We start from the raw sequence: 7,745 nt of genomic DNA, 5'->3' as shown, positions 1-7,745 counted from the left end.
GGGAGTCCCTGGCGATCTGGCCTCAGAGCAATCCTCCAACCCTCCGCTCTCCCGAGGGAGCCCGGCGTGCAGAGAGATGCCCGAGCTTCCGATCAAGCCGAGGGGCCCCGCGGGGCTGCCTGCCCGCCAGCAGACCCCGGACGAGCCCCCATTTTGTTGCCGAAGTATCAGCTCCCCTGTGCACGGAGGCCGAACAGAAATACAGAGCCAGGGGTTTTGGAGGAAGAGCGAGATGGCTTTATTTTTCTGCCAGGCGGAAGGGAAGACACAGCAGGCTAGCGCCTCCAGAGCTGTGCCCTCCCTCCTTGGGAATCAGGGAAGATTTTACATGTGAGGCTCGCAGTCCGGGGTCTGTGTTAAGGATCAGAGTAGTGAAGGTCTTGCATTCTTCCTTTCCTTTGCATTATTTCAAAACAGTCATAGCTGGCGTCAGGCCACGCCGGTAATTGGGGTCCGGCAGTCTGGTAATTGTGTCCGTTTGCCTCTGGTTTATTGGCCTGTGACCTTGTTTCCGAAATGCAAAAACTATAGGGGGTGATTTCTTACGAGGGGCGTATAGAATGTGAGTGCCGGGACACAATAAGGTGAGGGGGTGAGAGGCACGGGATGTAACTCACACAGAGTTAGGGGTGATGGGTACCGAATGTGAATTACATAGTGTCAGGGAGTGAGGTTAGCTTTGTAAAGTACAAATCTAGTTACTACAAATTAGCGACAGTTAAAGTAAACCAAGGCGTGATTAACTCTTTCAGGCCAGGTTATGTTTCTTCGCCAGCCTGTTCACTGTTCCCTTTATCTTCCTTGTTCTCAGGGAAGGGAAGACTTCACTTCTCTTTTTGCTGCAACAGAGGGAAGGGGAGCCAGGCGTGTGTGTGTGTGTGTGTGTGTGTGTGCGCGCGTGCGTGTATATTGTGTGTGTGTGTGTGTGCGTGCGTATGTGTGTGTGTGCGTGTGTGTGTGTATGTGTGCGTGTGTGTGTGTGTGTGTGTGTGTGTGTGCGCGTGCGTGTATATTGTGTGTGTGTGTGCGTGCGTATGTGTGTGTGTGCGTGTGTGTGTGTATGTGTGCGTGTGTGTGTGCGAACCCCCCCGTGGATCGTAAGTGTAGACTCGCTGTGTCCATACTCGCCTGTGGCTCTGTGTCCAGTCCCCACCCCTGTGAAGGCTCGGGAAGGCTGCTGATGGACAGCCCGCCGTGTCCTCCGTTTCAGGCTGTGCCGGGCCTCCCTGTAATAAAGACCTGTTTCTTCCTGGCCGCACACTTGGCCTGGAGACTGAGGGCTCGCTGAGCAATTCTGAGCCCCCGCGTGCCCGCCCTGGACACGCCTGGGCCTTCTGTTGGCCCACAGCGGCCTGTGGGACGCTCACAATGCGGCCCTGTTCCTCCCTCGGCTCAGCCGCCCGCCCCTCCGGCCTCTCTGGGAGGAGGCTGTGCGAGCCGGGGGAGGCTGCCTTCACCGGTTTCCAGGAAGACGCGCGCGCCGTGTGTGGCTGGAGACGGGGCCCCTCCCCGGTGGCAGCCCCTTGGAATTAGGGGGTGATCTGTCAAGGGCAAAACACGTGCTCCTCAGGCAGGGCCGCCAGTCAGCCCGCTCAAGGCAGGCTTCCCTCTGAGCCTGGCACACGCTGAGCCCGCTCGGACGCTGGGCCTTGGCATGGGCTGGTCCTCTGGCCTTCGCGGGGCTGCCTCTCGGTCGCCGGCCAGCCTGCGCTTAAGCGGTGCCTCCTTGGGTTGGGATCTGCCGCCACTGACCGCTGTCTGTCTCGCGGCCCTGTTGGATTGGCCCCATGTATTTAGCATCTGTGTTGTCCCTCGAGAGGGCGAGCTTCACAGATCAAAGAGCTGTCTTGTTCATGCCCGTCCCCCAAGCGCAGCACAGTGGCTGGCTCGAGAAGGCCACAGTCGAATCTAAAATATGACACAAATGAACCTATCTACGAAACAGAAACAGACTCCCAGACACAGAGAAGAGTCTTGTGGTTGCCAAGGCGGAGGGGTTGGGGGAGGGATGGAGTGGGAGTTTGGATGAGCAGATGCAAACGATTGTATAGAGAATGGGTCAACGGCAAGGGCCTACTGTAGAGCCCAGGGAACTGTATTTAATATCCTGGGATAAACCATACTGGAAAAGAATATGAAAAAGATGATATATATTTGTATAACTGAATCACTTTGTTGTATAGCAGAAATTAACACATCGTACATCAACTATACTTCACTAAAATTAAATTTTAAAAAAGGCCGCAGTCAAGATTTACTAGATGAACGAATGAATAAACCAACCACCCTATTGAGAAATCAACCTATGAGTCAGCGAGGCCGGGATTCAATGGATCAATTACTGCGTTAACGAGATCAGGGCACACAGGCAGGAATCCTTGCCTGATACGTCCGTCTATAATCATCTAATCTTCCCCACTTCACCTCTAAGCCCTTCCAGGGCAATGGAGGGGCCAGGGGATACGCACAGCGAGAGAAGGAGACAGGCAGGAAAAGAGGCCGGTGCTTCCCCGGAGGAGCGGGGACTGGGAATGGGGCTCTTAAGGGAGGGCTGGTCAGGGAAGGCTCCCTGGGGGAGGTGAGACAATCCCTGGGTGGAATCCCAGGAGAGGTACTGCCGTTCAGCAGGGGTGGGAGCTGTGTGGAGCTAGCCTTGGGCTCAGCAGGGTTGGTGCAAGAATGAGGCCTGGGTTTGCTCTGCACGGTCTCAAGAAAACCAGGGTCAGTGGTGGAAGCCCAGGAGGACCCATTTCATTTCAACACAGGGGGACGTGTCCCAGGACAGAGCCGTGCAAAGATGGAATGAACTGCCAGAGGAAGGAATGAGCTCTCTGTCCCTGGAGATACGTAAAGCTACATAAGGAGAGGAGTGAGGGGTTAGCCTAGACTGGAAAGCTGCAAAATCTGTTCTAATCCAGAGAATCTACAGATCTATAATAGAAAGCTGTCTAATACAGGCAGAGGAGGTATTTATCAGGTAATAACCATATACTACTAATATAAATATGCATACAGATGATCATTACAGTTTTTTTTTTTCATAATGGAAAACATCCTGTCTCCTAAATTCTACCTTTTGAAAGTTATCTTTATGCAGTCAGCATGTGTGTATTCAGTCCCTTGGCTGTAAGAATGCTCAATGCAGTATTGTTTGCAACAGAGGAAAAATTGGAGACAGCCTGAAAGTTCATTTATATGTTTATTTTCTGTCTCCCTCTAGATTGAGCTCCAAGAGGGTGGGCCCTTGTCTGTCTCATTCACTGCTCTATCTGCCATATCTAGTGGGTATACGAGATACAATGCAGTCTTTTTTTTTTAATTTTTGTATTCTTTGACGAGAGGCAGGGAAAGAGAGAGAGGGAGAGGGAAATGCAAGAAATGCATCAAAATGTTAACAGCAATTGTTCCTGGGAGATGGAATTAAAGGCAATTTTTGTTTTATGCTTTGTTGTACTATCTATAAAAAACATGTATTATGTTTATAATGTGAAAAACTTTAAATAAAAATAGAATGACATCAGGGTAAAAAAAAATTGCTTCATTTGCTGAGCTCTGAGAATGGATTTTTAAAGCCAAACTGAATCGTGTAAGACTATCAGAACGTCCCTGGTGGCAGCCTTTTGCCATCTGGCTAGGATAACACAAGAACAATCCAACTCATCTGGGTGGGGAAGAAAATAATTTGCAGTTTCGCAGTGGCCGCCCCTAAAACCATGCCCTCCTCCCAAGGTGGCTTTTTTATAAACTCCTTTGGGTGCAGACTTGACATTTATCTGTGCAAACAAGGCATCCGTGCTGTTTGGGTGTTCCAAAGCACCTCTGCTCAAGGCAGATAACAAAACACAGATAACTCCACCAACGGGTCTCTGCCTTTGAATTTGTCTTCCAAAACAAGCAAGCTCTCTCACTGTCTGGGGAGAAACCAACCTGTTTTGAATTGTTCAAGACTGTGAGATGGCCCTCTCCATTTCTTCAGGGCCAGAGGAATTAGCTTCCACGCGGGGCTGCTCAGAAGGATGGCGGCCACCCGCTAGAAGTCACCATCACCATTTATCATCTGGGAAGGTACAGAGCTCCCCATCACTGGAGGTGTGCAAGGCAAGGCGGGGAAACCCCTTGTCAGGAGCATTATATAGGGAATTCGAGGGTCAGGTTAGGGTCCGTGCCAAGGGCTGAATTGTGTTTCCCCCAAATCCAGATGCTGCAGCCCTAACCCCCTGTACCACAGAATGTGACTCTATTTGGAGATGGACCTTTAAAGAGGTGATCAAGTTAAAATGAGGTCACGAGGGTGGGCCCTAAGCCAATAGGATTGGTGTCCTCATAAGAAGAGGAGATTAGGACCCAGACACACAGACAGAGAAAGTGATATGGAGACACAGGGAGAAGAGAGCCATCTGCAAGCCGAGGAGAGAGGCTGCAGAAGAACAGCCCTGCCTTCACCTTGATCTTGGACTTTCAGCCTCCAAAACTGTGAGAACATGAGTTTCTGTTGTTTAAGCCCTGTCTCTGTGGTCCTGTGTTATGGCGGCCCTGCCAGAGAGGGTACTAGTGTCTCCGCTGTCCGGTTGAGAGAGCCATGCTGATGGGGGCGGGGGGAGGGCGAAGTGATACGCCCAGGGTCCCACAGCTACTGGCAAGTCCAGATTCTAGTCCAGGCAGACCTGCCCCAAGTCTTTCTGCTGTACTTGTGATTCGCCATGACGGACGCCCTAGCAGGACTTTGTACAAGGAAAGCCTTCCTAGAAGAGGTGTCGCTTAAGCCAGGCTTGGAGGAATAAACCCTCAGCAGGAGAGAGGAGGAGGCTGTCATCGTCCAAGACAGCACAGAACCTGCTGCCAATCCCAGGGCTCGGCTCCCGGGAGCGTCTGCATGTGCTAGCACGTGACAGGATGTCCTGTCACGTTGCACAGAGAGAAGCACGTGCAGACACCACCCACCCCGGCAGTGGGCTCCCAGGTTCTGACTCCTGGAAAGAGGCCTGGTTCAAATCGCAGCCCTGCCCCTTTCTGGCTGTGTGCTCTCAGAGGAGTTATACAGCCTCTCTGAAAAAACTGTTGAAAGTAAACTCCCTTCACAGGATGCATTCATTCCTCAGGTGTGTATTTCTCGAGCACCTGCTATGCGCCAGGCGCTGCTGTAGCCACTAAGGAAAGAGCAGGGGACAGAGTGCTGCTCCAGTGGACCTATCATTCTAGCGAAGGACCCACAGGGAGGAGGGGAATGTAGCCACGTGGCCAGGGAGGCCTCTCTGCAGGGGGGTACTCTGCCGAAGTGTGTGGGTGGAGACAAGAAACAGCGGTGAGGGCGCCGTGCTCACCGGCCGGCCAGCTCCGTGCTGTTATTTCTAGTCATCCCTTCTCCTCCCCCTGCTGCTGCAGCTTCCGTCCGGCCACTCCTAGCATCCACCGTCCCAAGCACCTCTCCAAACCACCTGCTACTTTCTTGACATCAAATCCAAGAAAGAAGCCCTCCTCTTGGCTTAAACCTGAAGTGCTAGTGACCAGAAGGGACCTCAGAAAGGACCGCACGTCTCTCTCACCTCCAATGAGCTCCTCGTTTGCCCCGACCTGGGGACCGAGGGCCCCTGTCTGGTGTCCCTGCTGTTGAAGAGATGGCTTCCCAGGGAGCTGGCACCCCATATTGGAGGGAGGCTGAGGCAGCCACCCGGCTCTGATGAGCCCTGCTCAGATCCCAGGGCTGGTCCCCCTGCCAGGGTGACAGAGCCATTCCCGCAGCTGGGGGCAGGCAGAGTCCTCCAGGGGAAGCTGGAACCAGGCCCGTCAAGGAGAGGCAGGCAAAGGAGCCCACTAGCTCTCTCCGGGTTCTCACTCTTCTTTCAAAGCCTCCAGCCCATTGCCCGGGGCGGCAAGGTGCACTCAGCCTGCTGGAAAAGTCCAGGCTTCCTTCTTGCCAGCTGCCTCCTTCTTGGAGAAGCCTCCGTGACTGGAAAAGCCAGGGCGCTCAGAGCCAGGTGGGACCTGAAGATCAAACCGACCAAGGCCTTTCCCTGTTTTTACACCAAGTTGTTTGGGAACTTTTGGTCGTTGAGTTGTAATAGTTCTTTATATAGTCTGGATTTTAATTTCTTATCAGATGTATGATCTGCAAATATTTTCTTCCATTCCATGCGTTGTCTTTTCACTCTGTTGATGGTGTCGTTTCATGCATAAAAGTTTTCAATCTTGATAAAGTCCAATGTACCTATTTTTGCTTTTGTTGTCTGTGCTTTTGGTGTCACATCCAAGAAACCATTGCCAAATCCAGTGTCATAAAGCTTTCCCCCAATGTTCTCTTCTAAGCGTTTTATACTTTTAGGCCTATGTTTAGATCCATTTTGAGTTAATTTTTGTATATGGTGTTAAATAATGGTCCGACTTTTTCGTTTGTATGTGGATATTCAGTTTTCCCAACACCGTTTGTTAAAAAGACTGTCCTTTCCCCACTGGATGCTCTTGACACTCTTATTGAAAATCATTTGCCCATGTATTCGAGGTTTTATTTCTCGGCTCTCTATTCTATTCCATTGGTCTACATGTCTGTCTTTAAGCCATTACCACTCTGTTTTGATAACTGGAGTTTTATACTAAGTTTTGAAATCAGGAAGTGTGAGACTTCTAACATTGTTCTTTTTCAAGATTGTTTTCACTATTCAGGGTCTGTGAGATTCTATATGAATTTTAGGATGGATTTTTCTATTTCTATAATACATGTTATTGGGATTTTTGTGGGAATTGCACTGACTCTGTAGATCACTTTGGGTAGTATTGATGTCTTAACAATATTAAAGATAAATTTTTTTTAATGGCCTTTAGTCATGCAGCTGCTGTGGAAAACAGTTTGGCAGTTCCTCAGAAAGTGAAACAGAATTACCAGATGACCCAGCAATTCTACCCCTAGATATGTACCCAACAGAACTGAAAGCAGGAATCAAACAGATACTTATACACCAGTGTTCAGCATTATTCACAACAGCCAAAAAGATGGAAGCAGCCAAAGCGTCCATCAGCAGATGAATAAACAAAACATGGTCAATCCATATGATGGAATATTATTCAGCCATAAAAAGGAATGAAGTTCTGACACATGCTACAAAATGGATGTACCTTGAAAACACCATGCTAAGTGAAATAAGCCAGACACAAAAGAGCAAATACTGTATGACTCTACTTATGTGAGATACCTAGAACAGACAAATTCACAGAGGCAGAAAGTAGAATAGAGGTTATGTGGGGTGGAGAGCAGGGAGGAGTGGGGAGTTATTATTCAGTGTGTCAGAGTTTTAGTTTGGGATGATGAAAACAGTTGCGGAAATAAATAATGGTGATGGTTACACAACATCAGGCTATTGTAATTTTTTAAGTTTTTTTTTTTTAATCTTGTTTTTCTCTTAGGCAAATTAAAAGTTCATCAAAATGCAAATAAGTGTGCTCCTGCTGGGCTGAGATTAGAGGTGAATTTTTTCTTTCTTTTCCTATTTTATTTTATTTTTTATTTTATTTTTTGGACGTGCCACCCGGCTTGTGGGGTCTTAGTTCCCTGACCAGGGATCGAACCCGTGCCCCCTGCCGTGGAAGTGCGGAGTCCTAACCACTGGACTGCCAGGGATTTCCCTTTCTTCTCCTATTTAAAAAATGTTGATGTGCTTTATTGTATTGCTTTTATAATAAACTCTATGTACATGTAATTGTCAACACATCCAATGGAGCTACTTTCCTTATCAGCTTCCCAACATTCCAGCCCG

The 7,745-nt window shown here is 49.4% G+C and overlaps 1 long non-coding RNA gene across 1 annotated transcript; it reads left to right on the top strand.

The window, feature by feature from the left end:
* The first annotated feature begins 975 nt into the window (after window positions 1-975).
* Window positions 976-6,694, top strand: LOC114486626 (uncharacterized). Its single transcript, XR_003680707.2, has 4 exons — window positions 976-3,281; window positions 3,977-4,065; window positions 4,199-4,473; window positions 5,383-6,694. It is a non-coding gene; the product is annotated as an uncharacterized lncRNA (long non-coding RNA).
* The last annotated feature ends 1,051 nt before the right edge of the window (window positions 6,695-7,745 follow it).

This window comes from Physeter macrocephalus, chromosome 7 (assembly GCF_002837175.3).
Source record: "Physeter macrocephalus isolate SW-GA chromosome 7, ASM283717v5, whole genome shotgun sequence".
NCBI lineage: Eukaryota > Metazoa > Chordata > Mammalia > Artiodactyla > Physeteridae > Physeter > Physeter macrocephalus.
The sequence above is the reverse complement of the archived record's forward strand: the minus strand, read 5'-3'. Positions and strand labels throughout refer to the sequence as shown.